The sequence below is a fragment of the Pongo abelii genome, chromosome 10 (genome assembly GCF_028885655.2).
Source record: "Pongo abelii isolate AG06213 chromosome 10, NHGRI_mPonAbe1-v2.0_pri, whole genome shotgun sequence".
NCBI classification, from domain to species: domain Eukaryota; kingdom Metazoa; phylum Chordata; class Mammalia; order Primates; family Hominidae; genus Pongo; species Pongo abelii.
In genome coordinates, this window is record NC_071995.2 from 126,734,841 (window position 1) to 126,756,467 (window position 21,627).

Genomic DNA, 21,627 nt, shown 5'->3' on the forward strand with positions numbered 1-21,627 from the left:
TGTATTTAGCCACAATGAGCACACCTAGCACCAAGATCTTGACTTTCTAACACTGCTCTTCGATTAAAAAAAGCCAAGGGTCCTTGGAGAAATGGCAAACTCTAGGACTGGTGCAGGACACAGAGAAGATGAGCCTCGCCATAAGATTAATGTTTGAGGTCTCTTGAAATTCACACGCTGACTCCCTCACCCCCAAGGTGATGGTATTAGGATGTAAGGCCTTTGGGAGGTGACTAGATCATGAGGTGGTGCCCTCTTGAATGAGATTAGCAACCTTATAAAGGAGGCTGCAGACAGCTTTCTCTCCCCTTCCTCCGTGTGAGGGCACAGCAAGAAAGGGGCCATCTGTGAATGGGGAAGCGAGCCCTCAAAACGCACCACATCTACCAGTGCCTTGGTCTCGGACTTTCAGCTTCCGGGAACTATGAGAAATAAGTGTTTATCAGCCATGCATAAGCCATGCAGTTTATAATATTTGGTTATAGCAGCCTGAACAGAGTAAGACAAGCCTTGAGCATTTTGTAGTTCCAGAAGCTGAGGAAGTGCTCACACACATGAACACACACACACACACACACACACACACACACACAATGGCAGCATGTGGAAAGAACACAAGGGCCAATTGAATGTGTTCTCAATGTGCAAGACTGGGAACATTTGAAAAAAAAAGTAAATATATATAGGAGTATTAGCTACATTACAAAGTAATGTCCATGAGTTTATACTGATATAAATACATGATTGGATTAACCAACAAATGGAAAAAATAAATCTCCTTAGATCCATTACTGGGTATATACCCAAAAGATTATACATCATTCTACTATAGAGACATGCACACATATGTTTATTGCAGCACTATTTACAATAGCAAAGACTTGGAACCAACCCAAATGCCCATCAATGATAGACTGGATACAGAAAATGTGGCACATATACACCATGGAATACTATGCAGCCATAAAAAAGAATGATTGGATGTCCTTTGCAGGGACATAGATGAAGCTAGAAACCATCATTCTCAGCAAACTAACCCAGGAGCAGAAAACAAAACACCGCATGTTCTCACTCACAAGTGGGAGTTGAACAATGAGGACACAGGGAGAAGAACTTCACATACCGGGGCCTGTTGGAGGGTGGGAGGCAAGGGGAGGGAGAGCATTAGGACAAATACCTAATGCATGCTGGGCTTAAAACCTAGATGCCAGCTTGATAGGTGCAGCAAACCACCATAGTACATGTATACCTATGTAACAAACCTACACGTTCTGCACCTGTATCCCAGAACTAAAATAAAATAAAATAAAAGAACAGGAGAGAAATGAGTCATGCAGACACGCATCCTCAAGGCGAAGCATAACTCTTTACTCCGTGTGTGTGGGTTGCTCATAATGACTTGTTTTCCAATTGTAAAGTAGGGAAATTGAGAAAAAGGGTAACTTTACAGTGGAGAACCAAAGACTCTTTCACCAGGTGGTCAAATCATCATCGACAGTCATCAGTCATAAGTCACGTGGACCGTGTGACAGTGTGCACCTTTGACATGATGCGATGAGAATGGCACTCTACTTTGGGGATCTTCTTTCTCTGAAACCCATAACCATAAAAAGCCTCAGGAATTTTCCCCAATTCAGGGACATTCTATAGTACCTGACCAGTATGCCTCAAAACTGGTCACCAAGCTCAAGAAAAACCTGAGAAACTGTCACACCAAAGAAGAGCCTAAGGAGATGGGGCCATTAAATGAAATGTGGCATTCTGGATGGAACCCTGGCAAGAAAAATGTCATTAGGTTTAAAAGAGGAGAAAAAATGAATGGCCTGCCCATAGTTAATGATACTGTATTGGTATTTGTTCATTGTTTTGGATAAATGTATCACTTTAATTTAAAATGCTAATAAAGGGTCAAATTGAGTGTGGGGTTTGTACTATCTTCTCCATTTGTGGTAAAGCTAAAATTGTTATAAAATTAAATGTTCATTTAAAGTAATATAATCATTTCTAGTCACTGGTTTTAGTTTCCTTCCTGCTTTTTACCTTGTAAGATACACCAAATGCAGTGTTCCCATGGTTGTGCAGGTCTCATACGTCAGTGCAGTAAATAGTCACAAGTAGTCACCATGACCTAGGTGTTGTCATAGCCACCAGGGTCTAGAAGTCCATCACAAGAGGCACTGCTGTGGAGAGTGCCACCTTCCCCTCCCCTGCCCAGACAGTTAGGAGCTCATTAGTGCAGAGTGGGCTTTGGAGATACTAACCACCACTTACCATTTACATTTACATATAAAACACAGATATTGGGACTTTTCAGGAAGATGAACTATTTCCTATTCCTTCTGCTAAGTGCAAACAAATCCCAGCACTTTGGGAGGCCAAGACAGGAGGAGCATTTGAGCCCAGGAGTTTGACACCAGCCTGAGCAACATGGCGAAACCCTATCTCTACCAAAAATATAAAAATTAGCAGGGCGATGTGGCACGTGCCTGGAATCCCAGCTACTCAGGAGGCTGAAGCAGGAAGATCACTTGAACCTGAGAAGCGGAGGTTGCAGTCAGCTGAGATTGCACTACTGGACTCCAGCCTGGGCAACAGAGCGAGACCCTGAAAAAAAAAAAAAAAACTGAACATGACATAAAACTCAAGCACCAGGAGGCTCTGAAAGGTGGAGAGAAACGGTAGAGGGGTTAGGAACCTGCAAGCCCAGGGAATGCTGTGGGAGTGAGTTGTCTGTGTTGTATTTTTACCTCCTCTATTCCAGAAGCTGAAAAGCTATAAATGTCAAAGGACACATAAAAAAACAGAGCCCCGGCCGGGCACGGTGGCTCACACCTGTAATCCCAGCACTTTGGGAGGCCGAGGCGGGCGGATCATGAGGTCAGGAGATCGAGACCATCCTGGCTAACACGTTGAAACCCCATCTCTACCAAAAATACAAAAAATTAGCTGGGTGTGGTGGCAGGCGCCTGTAATCCCAGCTACTCTGGAGGCTGAGGCAGGAGAATGGCATGAACCCGGGAGGCGGAGCTTGCAGTGAGCCAAGATAGCGCCACTGCACTCCAGCCTGGGCAACAGAGCGAGACTCCGTCTCAAAAAAATAAAAAAATAACAACAACAACAAAAAACAGAGCCCCAGCAAAAGCCCACTCTCTGTAACCAAAAGACTAGAAAAGGGGCAGTTGGTAAGGCAAAAACAAAACAACAGGACAATAGTCGCTCTACACCAGCCAAACACTACAAAAAAACCTGCGGCCACATACACCCATACCTCAAAAACCCAATGGGCACCCTGATTTCCAACCTCAGAAGGTAAAAAGAGGTATTCCAACGCCCTACCCACCTCATAACCTGGGATGGTGTCCGAGAATGCTTAGGAGGAAGCTGTCACTGGAGATTATCTGGGGAGCAAGGACCAAGTTATAGAAAGGGAGAACAGGAGGGTTGTCCCAGATTCAGAATAGAATCCCCAGGGATTAAGGGGAGAGTGAGCATAGCTATAAAAGGGTGACAGAGAGATTCTTGTGGGGATGGAAATACTTATCTTGACTGCATTAATACCAAGCCCACGGTTGTGACATCAATGCTATAATTTTGCAAGTCATTACCACTGGGGAAAATTGGGTAAGGGACACATGAGATCCGTTTTATTATTTCCAACGAGTGTATGTGAATCTATAATTATATCAAATAAAGTTTAATTAAAATTATGTTAGTTACTTTGTAAACACTTTATGGTTACTAACACAATACCTGGACCATGCATTTTATATTTTTATACTACAGGATTTTCCTGTGGCTCCAGAGTGGCCTGGGAGCAGCTCAGCCAGAGCCGGCCCTGGAGCTAAGAGTCAAAGAAACGAAGCAGCATCGATCACCATGAATTAATTACCAAGGGCTGGGGAGATCACGTTTATCTCAGAAGGCGCAACAGAAACAGGTGCAACCAGAGGATCAGAGGCCCTTCTTCCTGGACCTTGGAACTGATATGACTTTGAAAAATGGTAGAGAAAGAGCTGAACTGCCTGAGATGAGATGACCTAGAATCCAATGAAATCAAGTTCCTACCACTCAGCACAATGGGGATTTGAAATAGAAACACATTCACTTAGGAAAGTAGAAATGTGCATTTCTGGCACCTGACTGTGTGGCCTGAGATTCCTGTCTGCTATAGTGACATCGTTGGTGACATTATTAGTGCCCCCACTTTGTTAGCAGCGTGCAGCAGCTGGCCTAAGATTTCCAGGTCACTAACAGTATTCTGATGGGTTCAGTCAGCACAAAGGTCAAACACCTCATACACGGCCCTGCCTGGGGAGCAGTATCTGGTTCATCCTCCCTCCTATCATCGGGGTTAAGAACAGTTGATTCATAGTCCAGGACGCTGGTAGGAAACAGACGACATACATGAGTTGGGAAAATCAGGGGAAAAATTAACAAATAAGACTATGTGCAAAGGGATGTGCAGGTCAACACCAAGGACTGGTTATAGCAGGGCACTGTGCCCTTTTCTCAGCCTGCAGAGACAGGGGTTTGCAGAGGACATGGGAGCACAGAGACAGGGAGGGCTGTGCTTAGAAGGCCACCAGAAAGGAACTGGGGCTGCCAGTGAATGATGCAGCCAGCCTGCAGCAAGAGCATGGCGCAGGGAGCATGCCAGGGAAATCAATGCATTGACTTCATTCTTCTCCCTTTCTCTGATCTCCTGCTGGTGTGTGCCATTGTCAGACAGCCATATAAATTCCAGGGAAAGAAAGCCCTCTGATGTGCAGAACACAGAGCAGGAGAAGGTGGATGGTACTGCCTACTACAATTCGTTCTCTCTTTTCTTTTTTAGGATAAAAAACTCGATCCTATGATTTCGCTGCGTCCAACATCCTGTGCGCTGTTATCAAGTACTTAATAACAGGAACTCAGCTATGCAGAAGTTCCAGAAAGGAGCAGATGCAGGTGAGAGGGTGTAATTCATTTGGTTTTCCTGCCTCCTACTCTTTCTTGCCGCTTAGAACATGGATGTGATAACTGGAGCACTAGCAGCTGTCTTGGGTCATGAAGTCACCTTGACTTTGAGTTATGTAAGCTGAAAAGAAAAATAGAAGCAGTTTGGGTCCTCTGCATCATTAAAGGCACCCCACCAGCCTCAGACTGGCTGACTTCAAATTGCTTTACGAACAGAGAGAAGTGACTTGTATCTTATTCAAGCCACCGACTCTAACCCTAACAAATGGGGCTTTACATATAAACTGCCTGTAAAGCTCTGGGCACACAACACCTCCCAGACTCTCCTCACACTCCCCGCCCTCACTCACCACACTCTGTGTCTCAGCCACTCCTGCCGATCCTTACTCTGGCAAATGCTGCACCATCTCTGTTCTCTACCATCCTTTTTGTCCAAGATTTTATTTTATTTTTCTTCTTCTAGTTCAGTGAAACACTTTTCTAATGTGGCAGCTATCAGGCAAAAGAACTCTCGTTAGTTTTGAAACTCCCTTGGTTTACCGTTTGGGGTGGAAAAAGCCCAACCCCAAGATATGCAGTAAAAAGAGGCCAGAAAAACAGGGGAGTCTCAACTGTGTCTCGTGCCCAGGTGATAAAAATTTGCAAATCAAGAATCACAGTTAGAAATGCATAAAAATAAAATGGAGCTAAAAAGAAAGAGAACTAAGCAACTGGTGACAATGAAGGCTGATGGAAAATCTCCAGTGGGGTCATGGTGGGATTGCCTTCTTTTTTAAGGCTGAATAACATTCCACGTATATGTTGAATTTTATATATGTGTGTGTGTGTCATTTGAGTCATTCAAGGCATTCAAGACTTCCCACCCATCTCAGATGCCTGACTTTAAATTGCTTTATGAGGCCAGGTGTGGTGGCTCACGCCTGTAATTCCAGCATTTTGGGAGGCCGAGGCGTGCAGATCACTTGAGGTCAGGAGTTCAACACCAGCCTGGCCAACAACGCGAAACCCCATCTCTACTAAAAATACAAAAAGTAGCTGGGTATGGTGGCATATGCCTGTAGTCCCAGCTACTCAGAAGGCTGAGGCAGGAGAATCACTTGAACCCCGGAGGCAGAGGTTGCAGAGAGCTGAGATCGCACCACTGCACTGCAGCCTGGGTGACAAAGTGAGACTCTGTCTCAAAAATAAATAAATAAATAATTTTTTTAAAAAAATTGCTTCATTAACAGAGAGAGATAACTTTTTATTTTATTCAAGCTGCTGACTCTAATTTTAACTGATAGACCTTCACATATAAATTGCCATATAACATATTGTGGGTGTGTGTATAGATACATATGTATATACACATATACACACACACACACACACACACATATATATACATATATATAATTTTATCTATTGGTCTATCTGTCCACTGACATTTAGATTGAATCTGTACCTTGGTTATTGAGAATAAAGCTGCAATGGACACGAGAGAGGCTGATTTTATTTTTAGGGGGATAAGTATTCAGTAGTGGGATTGCTAAATTCTATGGTAGTTAAAGAGTAAAATGGTGGTTTCCAGGAGCAGGTGGAGAGTGAGAAATGGAAAAATATTTGTCAAAGAATACAATGTCTCAGTTCTGGACACCTAACATACAGCAAGGTGACTGTAGTTGATAATAACGTACTGTAGACTTGAAATTTGCAAGAATATCTCTTAAGTCTTAGTAGTACACACACATAAAAATGGTAACTTTGCCAGGTGATGTGAATGGGCTTGATGGTGGTGATGGTTTCATGATGTATGCATCTATCAAAATACCACATTGTACACCTTAAATGCATACAGTTTTAATTTGTCAATTATACCTCAATAAAGCTTTAAGAAACTATTAAAAATAAAGACATGATATTAAAGTCGAGGCGAGAAAGAAGAGCAGGAGTCATGTGGGACAGATATGGTCATGTTCCTGGAAGGTGACTGGAGAAGAGCAAGGTGAATATTCTAGGGGAGATTTTTCCTGCTGTGAATAGAGCCACGTGCTAAAGGTGCCTTCTGATTGTTTTTGTTTCATCCTGTTTTTAAAAAAGGATTAAATTCACATACAAATAATTTAATTTATGTCCTAGGCTTGGGAAATTAACAAGCAAAATTCTCACAGGGAAGGTTAATCCCACATTCACTCAGTGATGTGGGTGGCGGCTGAGACAGGACTTGGTGCCACGTGGGAGAGTCTCTGAAAGTCGTTAACAGACTTGGGTTCTGACTCTGTTATTTCTGGAACTCATCAAAGCACAGTGAAGCCAGAAAACTGAAGTGAAATTACCTTTTCTTTCCTCCGAAGATAATGTAATTGACATAAACCATCTGAACCCAGAAGCCAGCAAAGTGTTCTCTTTTTTAATAACTTCTCAGAAAGGCCCAGCAGCCAGGGCCTCTACATGGCAATTATCCCAGGAACTGTGGGCTCCTGGACACGCTGTGCCCTCCTGGATAGCATGTGGGTGTAGCCCAGGGAGGTGAGGGCAGAGTGGGCAGCCAGGAGGGGCCGCTGCCAGGCTTTTTCTGTCTTATTTCCATTTTGGTAAATGATCTCACTTTTCTTCTTGAACAACCAATCTGTAACGGGAAGATGAACATGGGGAAAAACTGCATGTAGTGGCTTTAAGCACTGTAGACTAGAAAGACTTGCAAGGCCAGAGACTCAGGCACTTGGCATGGATTTTACATCCCCTGGGGAAGTGGGCTTGCTAAGGTCTGCGAGGCTGAGGCTTGTTAAGGCTTGCTAAGGTCTGTGACCATCATTACTGCTGGTTTGATCCCTTTGGATGACTGTATCCCTTCCAAGAGTTTTTGCAGAACACTCCGTAGATAAGATACCATTTAGACTCTTCCCTGAGCTCTGGGAACACATCAGAGATCCTATGATTAAACCTATGTAACCAGGGCCATTTTAACTGAGAGAGAAGGAGAGAGAAAACATACTAGAACAGGACTTTGAACCTCCATGCCCATTGAGCTGAGTTGGTGTGGAGGGAGGAAACAGGTCCTTCCTGCTGTCTTGGTTGGTGTGACTGCCACACCCCACATCAAGGCCTGTGATTCTTGTGCATAGAGTTGACCAACTGCCTTATATTCAGGGGCTTCGATGTAAACCACCTGCTACCGAAACAGACCCAATAGTCCCATAGAACTGATGTTTATGGTTTCCTTTGAATAAAAATAGAAGTGGATCCTCCTACTCTTGAAAGTTGAGAAAGTTACATTTTTCCTATCTGAGTTCCTTGCTGAGGAAACCAACCACGGGGCCTCCCAGAGAGCATCAAGGAACTGAAACTCACCAGGTCTCAGCATCTGCATAATGAGACACCAGAGCCCTCGCCCATTGCGACTGCCTAACCCGCCACCTGCTTCCTGTTGATCAACTCCCCTTCCTTCCCCTTCCATCAGTCCTGTTTACCTACAGTAGTTACATTTCTGCTATGTAAACCCCTAATAGGATTCAGTCAGGGAAATGGATTTGAGACTGATCTCCCATCTCCTCGGCTGCAGCACCTGATTTAGGCCTTCCTCTATACTCTGGTTTCTCCTCAAATTGTATAAATCTTCTGATTAAAGCCTTCTTCCTTGGCAATAATTGTGGTCTCAGTGATTGGCTTTCTGTGATGTGAGCAACAGGACCCAGACCAAACCCCTGGTGTTTTGGTAACACTGCTTCTGCCCTGTCCCCCACTGGGTGGGGGACCCCATAAAGTGTTTCATCTCTAGGAAAACAAAAAAAGAGAAAAACTTGACTTTTCTAGGGGTAATTGATTAGATCCAATGTTTGGCTTCTGTTCTAACTTCAGAATGCAACTCTCCTCTGGAGAGACAATTCCTCTCTAGATTCTGCCGGGCAGCTCCATGATGTCCTCAGTGATCCCTACAAGTAAAGCTCGGGGTCCCCAGCACTTCTCTTCCTCCTCACCCTCCTACCTGCTTCATCCCCCATCTCCTATATCAGTAACCCAGGATGGATGAGGGGTGATCCTCCTCAACCCCTCAGGCACCTTTAGCACGTGGCTCTATTCACAGCAAGAATAACCTCCCCTAGAATGTTCACCTTGCTCTTCTCCAATCACCTTCTAGGAACATGACCATTTCTTCCCCACAGGGCCCCCTCCCTTCTTTCTTGCCTCAACTTTAATATCTTGTTTTTATTTTTTAATAGATTTTTAAAGCTTTATTGAGGTATAATTGACAAATCAGGACTAAGTATTTAAGGAATGCAATGTGGTCTTTGATAGATGGATACATTGTGAAACCATCACCACCATCAAGCTCATTCACATCACTTGGCAAAGTAGCCATTTTTATGTGAGTATAGTACTCACATTTAGGGTCTACTCTCCTAGCAAATTTCAAGCGTACAATATGTTATTGTCAACTACAGTCACCTTACTGTATGTTAGGTGTCCGGAACTGAGACACTGTACTCTTTGACAAACGTTTTTCCACGTCTCACTCTCCATCTGCACCTGGAAACCACCATTCCACTCTCTTACTACCACAGAATCCAGCAATACACTACTGAGTACTTATGCCCTTAAAAAATAAAATCAGCCTCTCTCATGTCCATTGCAGCTTTATTCTCAATAACCAACATACAGATTCAATCTAAATGTCCATGAACAAGATGGACCAATAGAGAAAAAATATATATATACGTGTGTGTCCGTGCACGTGCACGCACATACATATATACACACACACACTGTTATATGGCAATTTATGTGGAAGGTCTATCAGTTAAAACCACGTGCTAAATGTGCTCCACTTGCTCCATCACACTAGAAGTCAGACGGGAACTTAGAAGACCCCCGTCCTCACTGCTCTGCCCCAGCCTCCATTTTACATTCTAACTTTCTCAGTCCTTTTATGAGATCCACGCGTTTCCCACTCTCCCCAATTGTTTCCCTACCAGCTCTGAAACTGGAAACCTCTTTCTGCTCCAGGGGCTTCTGTCCTGGGCTGGTCTTTGCTTTCTTTACCTGAGGACTGGGATAGGCTCCTGCTACCCTCTGAACGTTTGTGTCTCCTGACATTTCAACTGTTGAAATCCTAACCCCCAAGGAGATGGTATTAGGAGGGAGGCCTTGGGGAGGTGATTAGGTCAGGAGGGTGGAACTCTCCTGAACGAGATGAGTGCCCTTAAAGGGGCCCAAGGCAACCTGAGTTTTCCCTTCCTACCAAGTGAGGAAATAGCTCGGAGACATCCCGTGAATCAGGAAGCGAGGAGCCCTCACCATGCACCGAGTCAGCTGGTGCCACCATCTTGGACTTCCAGCCTCCACAACTGTGAGAGTGGATTTCTGCTGTTTATTAGCAGTCCGGTCTGTGGCCGTCTGTTACAGCCACACTCATGAACTAACATGTCTCCTGCACAATCTCTGCTTTCATTCTTTCAGCATCTCCAAACTGCCCCAGGCACTGCTCCTGAACGCACCCATCTGCTCCCTACTCAAAACCTTCAAAGACTCCAGTCCTCTGCTGCCTGCAGAGTGAAAAGGAGAGCACCCAGCTGGCTCTTCTAAGTCCTCCATGCTTGGTTCCTCCCTGACTTTCCAGTCTTTTCTCTCCTCCCCCCTTGCACCTCCCCAAAGTCCCCACTGTGTCGGGAATTGGTTCCTGCCAGTGGGTTCTTGCTCTGGCTGACTTCAAGAACGAAGCCGGGACCCTCGCAGTGAGTGTTAACAGTTCTTAAAGATGGTGTGTCCGGGATTTGTTCCTTCAGATGTGTCTGGAGTTTCTTCCCTCTGGTGGGTTCGTGGTCTCGCTGCTGACTTCAGGAGTGAAGCTGCAGACCTTTGCAGTGAGCATTACAGCTCTTAAAGGTGGTCTGGAGTTGTTCATTCCTCCCGGTGGGTTAGTGGTCTCGCTGACTTCCAGAGTAAAGCCGGAGACCTTAGAAGTGAGTGTTAAAGCTCTTAAAGGTGGCACGTCGGGAGTTGTTTGTTCCTCCAGGTGGGTTGGTGGTCTCGCTGGCTTCAGGAGTGAAGCTGCAGACCTTCAGAGTGAGTGCTACAGCTCATAATAGTGTGGACCCAAAGAGTGAGCAACAGCAAGATTTATTGCAAAGAGCAAAACAACAAAGCTCCCAAAGCGTGGAAGATGACCTGAATGGGTTGCCTCAGCTGGCTGGGGTGGCCTGCTTTTATTCTCTTATTTGGCCCCACCCACATCCTGCTGACTGGTCCATTTTACAGACAGCTGATGGATCCATTTTACAGAATGCTAAGTGGTCCGTTTTACAGAGTGCTGATTGGTCTGTTTTTACAGAGTGCTGATTGGTGCATTTATAAACCTTTAGCTAGACACAGGGCACTGACTGGTGCATTTACAATCCTTTAGCTAGACAGAAAAGTTCTCCAAGTTCCCACCCGAGGCAGAAGCCCAGCTGGCTTCACCTCTCACCACTGGGTCTCCATGTCTGAGCCATTCCTTCTGTGCACTTGACCTCCATGAACTCTCTCCCTCACATTGCCCAGGTCCACCAGCCACACCTCCATGCTGAACAAAGGCCTGTTTGTTGGATGAATAAATGAATGTGTAGATAGAGCAACATTTGCCTCTCAGTCACTGAGGCTGGCGGTTCTGGCATGGGCTGATAGTTTTGTCTGTTGTATTGGTTTCTTGTGTTCACTTTCGTTTTGGTCCATAAGGTGATTTTTAAAAATTGAATGTGTTGCTGGCAATTGTGAGCTTTCATCAGGCATCATGCAACTTGTTTGTTGGAGCTGAGTCTAACTTCCTTCTAAGTTCTTTCTTAACTCTGCTGCTTTTGGGCAGCCGTGTGCTCAGTTCTATGTCCTTTGCACCACTTGGTTCATGGTAGTGCTCAGTCAAGTTGTTATATTGCTTTTGTGGGATCCAAGCTTTCTTAGCTTGTGCTAGACACTCCCTGAAACAACCAAGACATCCTGTGTGAGCCAATCAAACACGCCTGCAGTGCAATCTGACCTTAGGGCATTCATTTTGCAACCTGAGCAGGGCTCTCCTGAAGAGATGGCTGCAAGGAAAGGAAGCTTTGATGAGTCTTTTTCCTTCTTTAAAGTCCTTCTTTCAAAGCCAATGTCTCACTCGACTGTTTTCACCAAGGTACCCAAGGGCCCGATAGCAATACTATGTAGGATTTGAAACAGCTGGACTTGAACGACATTAAGATTACTTTGTTGGATTTTACCTCCTCCTGCTCTGTGGCCAGAACCTTCAATAATTCATCTGGTTGATATTTTTCTTTAAGTGAAGCAGAGGACGTCTAGGGCTTTCCACACCAGAGAATTAAGGACAAACCTGATATTGACTATCCCTGCTCCAGAAAAGTACAATAAATGACTCAAGGGCTCGCCAGAGAGCATAGACTTGAGACCAACCAGATGCCTGGGATGTTCAGCACAGACTTTCCTAAGAGCAACAAGATCCCGAGGTCTGGCTGTGGTGGGAAGAGCCCAATTGTGGGTACCACCTCAAATATTAGACAGGAAGAAGACTGGGCCAGGTGGCGGGAGCCCTGCTTCCCTGAATGCATTTGGGGTCTTGATGACAATCTCAGCACTCAGAGGAAGACCTCTCCACTGCCGGATGGCAGAGGGTAGAGTCTAGGATATCCAGACTGTGCATAGAACTAACCAGCCCCTTATATTCAGGGGCTTGGATGTAATCCACCTGCTTGGATGTAATTTAGTTCTCTTCTAAAAATAAAATGTGGCTCATCCCAGCTTGATCATCAACAAAACCTGAAAACATAGATTAGCCAGAGAAAAAAGTAAAGCGCTCATCCTCCCTGTGATAACCACTTAACTTTTAGCACTTAAGTATGCCTACTGCAAACCTTATTTGTACAAGCATACATATATATGTGTGTGACTATACATATGCATTATATGTACAAGTACACACACACATTAGACATGTAGGTAGGCAACAGATATTTAAACAAATACACGTTTACTCTTAAAGGGATATTGTAAACATCTATGGTAGATTATCTTTTCCTTCTCAATTATTCACTCTCTCTTAGCAATAGAAATAGAAATAGAAATCCACCCCCCATTGCCTATGACTTCGGAGTACCTTCCACTAAAGTCCTGACCCTCTGATTTGGATCTTTGTCGCGAGATATGTTTCATACATGCGATGTTAGCCATGATACCATGAACAGAGCTCTAAATGTACTTTGTGTGTGTGACTAGCCTTTGTGTCCCTCTGCCAGCCACCGTGAGGAATGCCTTGATACCTGCTGGTCCGAGGGGAAGAAGAAACAGGAGGTGTGTGCAGCAGATCTGACCCCTCTCAGCCACCGCTAACACAGGCCCTCCACCAAAAAATACGTGCTTGTGGTGGGAAGTCACTGGGATTTGGAGATTCCTTCATATGCAGCATTATTGTAGCAATAGCTGCCTAATATAGCCTATGCCATGTCAATTACAACACTTAAAATATTCTTAAAGCTGTGGATTATTGCATGCGTGCATTCACTCAGGCAGTACTAACACATTTCTATAAAGAGTGTTAAGTGCTTAGCACAGTGCCAGCCATTGTAAGTGCTCAATTATTGTAGCTATTGCTAAAAGTGATACTCCTATTTATTTCACCAACCCTTACTGTTCAACATTTAGGTTTTTGCCATATTTTAATACTTTACAACAGCTGTTATCATCTCCTTTTTGGGAATGTCGTTGGACACAATCTTAATTATTTGCTTGGGATAAAATCCTATAAGCAAGATTGTTCAAAGAGGATATGCTCTGTTAAAGGTGCCTTATTTTTTGAAACTTGGGTGGAGTTGGTGATATCTAGCACTTCTCTCCTATGATGGATGAAGAGGCAGGAGCTAGGAATAGCTCAGCATTGGGAGTGGCCCAAAATTCTGTGACTGGAGAAAAATAAATGATCAGGCTCTTTCCCACACACATGTGCATTGGGCATTGTCCCAATGCCCATTTTAATTGTTGGAGAACCATAGACCAAGCTAATGCCACAAAAAAACCCAGGAGTTCTCCACGTCTGTCTATTAGAAGTGTAAAGGGGTTCCAGCCCCTTCTCTCGAATGGGTTACCCTGAAGAATTCCACCCGAGCCATCTCTTTCTGAGACTCACTCGAGCTTGTGTATGAGTATTTTTTTAACCAATATTTTAACCAATACCAGTATTTTTTTAACCAATAAAAATACTGGTAACTGATTTATAACTAAGACAATACCATTCAATTGGTATTAGACCCTGTAATCATGTGTCTCCATTCTGACCATTCTCTGTAATTGTTAAAATGCAAAGGGATGTGGAAATATTTATATCCATGAAGTCCTTGGATTCAGTGCTACGTCAGTAACTGGCCCTAGCATTTTGCAAAAAAAAAAAGGATAATATATAAAGGAAGATATAGTTCCTAAAGTAGTAAAGTCATTTGAAACTTGGACTAACGACATTGTTTTGTTGGAAAGATTTGTTTATATATATAAAAGGAAATGTTGGCTTTCAGTTCATCACATTTCAGGGAACAATGGGTTCTTTCTTCAAAGTGAAATGTCATCTGTTTTTCTAGAGAAGAGAAGCTGCTGCAGCTGAGCTGGGAAATTAACTGCTAAAATAGCCGGAGAGAGAGAATTGCTGATAACTGGGACAGATTGGCTGTTCTAGTCCATCCCATGCCTATTTATTTCCACGCAATTGGTGATGGGGTTTCAGCTCAGTCCTGCATCCCCTTTTCTTACCCTTTTGGCAATACATAACTGCAGGTCCTCAGTATGGACTCAAGCCCAGTGGTTGGGGAGTTGATTTCTGAATAGAGAAGGCTGTAACCTGGGAACATTTCCAAATTCACAATTTCATTATATAATTGGATTGACTCTTTTAATTTGTTTCCAGACACTCAAGGTAAGGCTTCACTCAGTTCAAATTTTATGGGATGGTTTCCCTTTTTGTTCATTCTTTAACTTATTAATTTAGCAAATATATGTTAAGCATCTTCTGTGCCCTAGTGGTTGCAGGGGGAAATAAAAGGCCAGGCCCTGGCCTCAAGGGGCTTATAGTCTAAATGAGGAGGCTGACAGTAAATCAGGAGAAAGAAAGAATAATATAATTTCTGGAAGTATCAAGTGTGACCATTTTTAAAATAAATCAATCAAGGTGAGGGGACAAAGGGTATCTGGGAGAAGTGTGTTGTTTTAGAGAAAGCATCAAGGAAAGTCCCTCTGAGAAGTAATATTTAAATAGAGATCTGAATGAAATAATGAGACAGCCATGCGGATATCAGGGGAAACAGCATTCCAGGCAGACGGCACAGTGAATGCAAAGGCCTGGAGGTGTGAATGAGCTCAGTGCATTCAAAGAACGGCAGGCAGGCCAGATTCACTGGAATATAAGGCCAGGAAGGCCACCAGGACCAGAAATACGGGACTTTGAAGACTGGTTTGCATTTTACCCAAAGTACGAAGGAAGTTTTAGGGTAGGGGAATAGAATGACATGGCTACCTTAGAAATGTCACTGGGGGTTAGAGGGGCTATGTCCAGCAGATAGTCACATAGCAAAACTCCATACAGATGATTGGAATCGGATCTATCACGTGCAACAATGTCATATTTTTTTAAAAAAAAAAACCAGCTTGATTTCTGGATGGAGAACTTTACCTTTACTGTGTTTATAAAACTTTGATAAAATTTTTTAAAATGTTAATAAAATGCTCCTAACTGGTTTAACACAATTTTATTATCATTAATGAAGCAGAATTTTGGGGAATTTCCCACATTGCCACATGTTGTTTAGACTGTGCAAATCCTACCCTGAAACCCAACTATTCAATATTATGTGTTTTTTTTTTTTTCCATTCAAAAGTGACAGAAGAATTTTGAAATGCTCCCTGGACTCCATTCCCCTTCTCCCACATGCACTGAAAGAAAGCACACACAGTCTGTTGGACTTTCGGACTTATACTCCCAAAAGTGTCATCCCTGTATAGGGGAACGTTTGGGATAAAAACAAAATTCTTTGAGCAAAAACCTGAAGAGATAAAAATTACCCCCAAGTCTAGAGAAAGCACGGGCATGGAGAAGAGTGCACAGCAAGGCTATGGGGCCTCCGTGGATTCCTGCTGCCACCCTGGGGGGCATGCGGACCTCTGGGAGCTGCTAGCAGAAAACACCCAACAAACACACCTTTCTTGGTCCTGGCTGCATATTAGTGGAGATGGCCCAGGGAAGTTGATGTCTTGAAGGGATAGTCACAGTTCATTATTTTGACATATTTTAAATCTCCACTATAAAATATTAGATTAAGCGGAAATTAATGTAGATTCAAAACAATATGGGCTGAAATATCTTAGAAGCCTATTGCTTCTGATGTGAAATAGGTACAGGGCTCAGCAGTCCAAGGCTTGTGGTGTGGCTCACAGCATCATCGGGGACCCAGGTTTCTGTCTTTAGGTATTCCTATGCAGTGATACTTGAATCTTCTGTGCCTCACTTTTCTCATGGGTAGAATGAGTAAAATAATAATCCCCACTAACCAGGTTGCTATGAAGATAAAATTAGGTTTAATCCAAATAAAATGCTTATAAGATGAATGTCTAACAAAACTGATTGTTCAATGAATGTTAGCAATCACCATCACCATCCTTACCATCATCACTACCATCACTATTGCCATCATCATTACATTTTGTGTAGTCAACTATATATTTTTTCATTTATCATCACCATCATCACCATCATCGTCATAATTTTTTTCAACGCTATCATCACCATCATCATCACCATCACCACTACCACCATCATCATCACTGTCTTCATCATCATCACCATCACCATCATCACCATCACCACCATCATCATCATCCATCATCATAATCACTATTTCCATTAAGGCTTAGGAAACATTTATAGTTCTGCACTAATTCTATTTTGATGACAGACTGATTGAATAACAAAGTTTCTGACTTGGAGTAATCTTTAGCCCATCTAGTGTAACCCATCCCATATGTAAAAATGTTATCAGTTTGTCTAATAGTTAATCCCAAATTGCTTAAAGCTTTTCTAAAATTGGGAACTCTTTACCTCACAAAAACACCTCTAACATAATTCCTACCTTGATTACTTGCTTCAAATAAATACTAAGAAGTGAAATTAGAAGGACAAATATGATGCTCCATTCGACCTAAATCCTTATCGCAAAAGTGTTCTTTAAGACACTCTCACTACACAAGTGCCATTTTAACATATTTTGCCAACAAAGGAAATTATGTCTAAAAATTATTTGCCAGGCTGAGGAGTAAAACATATCATGTTGAAGTTTTGTTTAGTGTTTTTTTAAATTGATTTTATATTTTTAGAGACAGGGTCTCACTATGTTGTTGCCTAAGCTGGTCTGGAACTCCTCCTGCCTCAGCCTCAAAGTGCTGGGATTACAGGTGTGAGTCACCATACCCTTTCTAGTGTATTTCTTTGTATGACATATAGTATTTTTCTAAAATATATATTCCCTACATTATATGATTTTCATGTCTCACTTGCTTATTCACGACCTTAACCTATTTTTTATTAAAGAGTTTGTATTTATATTGGTTGATTTATAAATGTTCTTTGGATACTAAGGATGCAAATGGCTTGTCTTCTGCATTACAATTATTTCCCCAGGTTTCATTTGCCTTTTGGTTTATTTATAACGAATTTTAATAAACTGAAGTTTTAAAATGTACAGTGGCCTATATAAGTTCTGCTTTATGGTTTATTAATTTTCTTTTAGGATAGAAAAACGTTTCATATTTATATATCAGATAAATATGCACCCTTTATTTTTTGTGTTTATTAAAATGGGTTTGCACAAAGATGTAGTAATTATGAACTTTTGTGTGCTCCTGGTCATCTTTTTCTAGGCCATCGTGTGGTTCTTCTTTTATTTAAGCCACGCCAGGAGGCACTCTGAAAGAGCAGGCTGGTGGACATGGAGAGATGATGGAGGCTCAGAAGCCGCTGTGAGTGTTCCGGGGGAAGCACTGCCTTCTGCGTCCTGCCTACCCCAGTATTTCTTCCCCCGGCTGACCCTGAGGACTGCGGGGCAGGGAGTGAGGTGGGAGAGAAATGTGAGGATGTCTGCGCCGTGTTTCTCAGGGAATCTGGGGGATGCCAAGACTCACAGTGCGTCCAGCTCCCAGCCCAGCCTGAGGCAGGGCAGTAGAGGTGCTTCCCTGACCCCTTCAGGTCCCGGGGTTCAGATGCTGAGATGGCGCCCACACTTTCCTCCCATCCATGCGCTGGAGGGAGCCTCTGAATGTCTCCTACGCCCGCAGTGCATGAAGAAAAGATGATAGAGCTCAGGAGATGCCCTGGCCGCGAGGGCGCAGTAGTGGTGGAAAGAGGCTCAAGGGAAAGACAGCAGCGCCAAGGACCTGGCGCCCACCCCCAATTCCCGGGGCTGTCTAAGACCCTGGAGGACCCGCCAACATCCCTGGGCCCTGGGGTGAGAAAACCCTAACGAGAAGTCGATTGTCCCTGTCACGCTACGGCAGGAAGATTACAAATGAAAATGAAGCAATACATAGAAAAATAAAGAGGCATTTCCTGTACATCTGAATGTAGGGGGTCAAGCTTTGTATCCATGAAGTTATTTTATGAAGTGTGTGTGTGTGTGTGTGTGTGTTTTACTCCTTTATTCAGTGAATTTCTGTACGAGTATAATACAATGTAAAGATTTGCCATTTTTAAAAGTTAATTCCAAATAGATTTATAAGCCAGCTATTTGCCATTTAGAAGTGTTTGCGCGCACGCGCGCGTGTGTGTGTGTGTGTATGAGAGAGAGAGAGAGAGATTTACCAGTAATTTAAAATGGCACATTTATCATATATCAAATTCTAATGGCATTTTAATAAATTCTGGGTCTGTCCTCTCCAGGCATTTTATTCTATACATTACCTAGTCTCTGTTTTACCATGGGCATTGGGTGGTTGCGGGTAATTGCTGAAATCTTGAAATACGTTTTAAGATTGGCTACGCTCTTGCCCAATAACTACACTCTTGCTGACAATAACTTTCTTCTCAATATCTTCTTGGAATTCTTGCCCGTTTGGAAATTTCTTGTCATAACTTTGATTTTAAGAAATGCTTTAGGTGGGATTTATACCTTTACTACATTGATCTTATTATGGGATTTATGCCTTTACTATATTGATCTTACAATCCAGGATTACAACATGCTTTGCTATTGATTCAAGTCTCCTTTTATTGTCTTCAGTATAGTTTTATAGTTTCATTTATGCAGGTTCTGTACGTCACTTCAAGATCTGTTACCAGGTAGTGGAATCTTTTGTGTTTTCTGATTATTTTTCTTTTCTCATTGTTTGCTTATTGGTTGTTTTGTCATTATATTGGGGAAGAGATAAGGACTGTATCTATTCCAGCAAAGGAACTCTATGCATTTTCTACATATTGGATGAAGCTTTTTCACCAGGGGCCTCATTTCCTATGATGTTTTGTTTTTTTCAGTAGAGCATCCACATCATACTTTCTGTGTGTTTGGGGCAGACTGGTTTTGTACCATGGTTCCTGCCCTCTCCCTGCCTCAAGGAGGGCCCTCTGGATTTAGCAGAGGCCCTGTCCTCAACTCATTTATAATCCTTGCCTCTACAGCTCCCAGACAGTGACTTTTACATGGGGTTGTCCACTGCAGCAAGTGAGAACTCTTCCTCTCCTCTGTATCTCATCCCCTTGCAAATCAGGACAACCGCTGAGGCTGGGCAGAGATTCTCCCATTTTCTTTTCAGAATACTGCACTCCTGACTTTCTCAAGAAAAAATTAAATTCAGTCCTGGGCCACTTGCTTTGATCTAACCAGGAATTCTGTTTTGAATGGGGAATGTTGCCACTCCCAGGGCATTAGGAAGTCTGTTAGATAGTTGCTTTTTTTTTTTTTTTTTTTTTAATACTCCTAGAGTGTTTATTTTTATTTTTATTTATTTTTTATTTCCATAGGTTTTGGGGGAACAAGTGGTGTTTGGTTACATGAGTTAGTTCTTCAGTGGTGATTTGGGAGATTTTGGTGCACCCATCAACCAGGCAGTACACATTCAACCCAATTTGTAGTCTTTTATTCCTCACCTCCTTCCCGTTTTTTCCTCCAGAGTCCCCAAAGTCCATTGTGTCATGTTTATACCTTTGCATCTTCATAGCTAATCTCCCACCTATGAGTGAGAATATGTGATGTTTGGTTTTCCATTCCTGAGTTACTTCACTTAGAATAATAGTCTCCAGTTCCATCCAGGTTGCTGCAAATGCTATTAATTCATTCCTTTTTATGGCTGAGTGTTTTTTTTTTTTTTTTTTTTTTTTTTTTGTCACAATGTCTGGAGGGAACTAAAGGGCTTTATTGGATCTTGCCATCCCTGCAATGTGTGGGACAGGCCCGTACGGCAAAGAAACATCCTATCCCAAAAGACAATAGCAAACTGTAGAAAAAGAGGTCATTCTGACTGCACTTTAGCAGCAGAAATCATCATAGATTTCGGCACTCAGGTAGCTATGGTTTCCTAATTTCCTGTTTGGATGTTTCCCTCCCCCCACCCCTCTTTTTGTTTCCTTTGCTCCTTTTTGGAAAGAACACACAGCGCTGGTAGAGGGCAGTCATTTTTCTGAGATGAAGTCTTTTTCTTTCCCATAATGAAGTGGCATTGTTCATTTGGGGTGATACCTGAGGTTCGTTGTCCCATGCCAAGGCAATCAAGGATGCAAACACACAATGAGTGAGGTTCAGAGCAGAAGTTTAACAGACAAAAGAAAGACAAAAGCTCTCTCCTGCAGAGAGAGGGGTCCTGAGCAGGTCTTCCAGTCCATGGTGAAGTGCAGGTGGTTCTGCAGATGAGCTTGAGGAGGCAGTGTCTTGTTTACACAGGGCAGGAAAGATTGGTCGGACCAGGTGTGCCATTTGCATAGCATGCAAAGAACTGGTTAGCAGTAGGTGTACTGTTTGCATAGGTGAGAAGAAGCTGGCCACCCCACCCCAGTCTTTTATTATGCAGATGGAGTCTCTACCTGGCTGGCGCCATGTTGCCTGTTTCTTTACCGTACACGTGGTGACAAAGAAAAGAGAAGATGGAGCCTCTATAGCGAACATACTTGGCCCCCAAGTAGCCCCTTTCTATTGGCACAGATGCCAGCATTCCCCCGTGCAAGCTTCCAGCTTGCTTATCTATGTCTGCAGCTCGATCTTTTTTATTTTACTTTAAATTTTGGGATACGTGTGAGGAACGTGCAGGTATGTTACATAGATATACCTGTGCCATGGTGGTTTGCTGCACCTGTCAACCCCCCATTTAGGTTTTAAGCCCCGCGTGCATAAGGTTTTTGTTGTAATGCTCTCCCTCCCCTTTCCCCCCACCTCCTGACAGGCCCTGGTGTGTGGTGTTCCCCTCCCTGTGTCCATGTGTTCTCATTGTTCAGCTCCCACTTATGAGTGAGAACACTGCAGCTCTATTTTTCAGGCTGCTCTTTGTTAGAAAAGAAATGATTTGGGGACTGCTTTTTGTTAAAAGGGAAGCCTTGCTGAGGACTCCTTTACCCTCACTATCTGCCTAAATAATTTCTTTCCAGCTCCTGTATCAATACGACTTTTCCATTTGTGATGGTCAGTTTTTTGCACCAACTTGAGTAGGCCAGTG

At 43.1% G+C, this 21,627-nt stretch overlaps 1 long non-coding RNA gene across 2 annotated transcripts; it reads left to right on the plus strand.

Moving 5' to 3' along the window:
* The first annotated feature begins 2,200 nt into the window (after positions 1-2,200).
* LOC129049275 (uncharacterized) lies at positions 2,201-18,543 on the plus strand. Of its 2 annotated transcripts, XR_010135852.1 has the most exons (4): positions 2,201-3,309; positions 3,784-4,384; positions 4,835-4,947; positions 7,075-7,373. It is a non-coding gene; the product is annotated as an uncharacterized LOC129049275 (long non-coding RNA). The 2 variants fall into 2 exon arrangements; XR_010135851.1 differs by lacking the exons at positions 2,201-3,309; positions 7,075-7,373 and adding an exon at positions 17,854-18,543 and having other exon boundaries at positions 4,231-4,384.
* Positions 18,544-21,627: the final 3,084 nt, after the last annotated feature.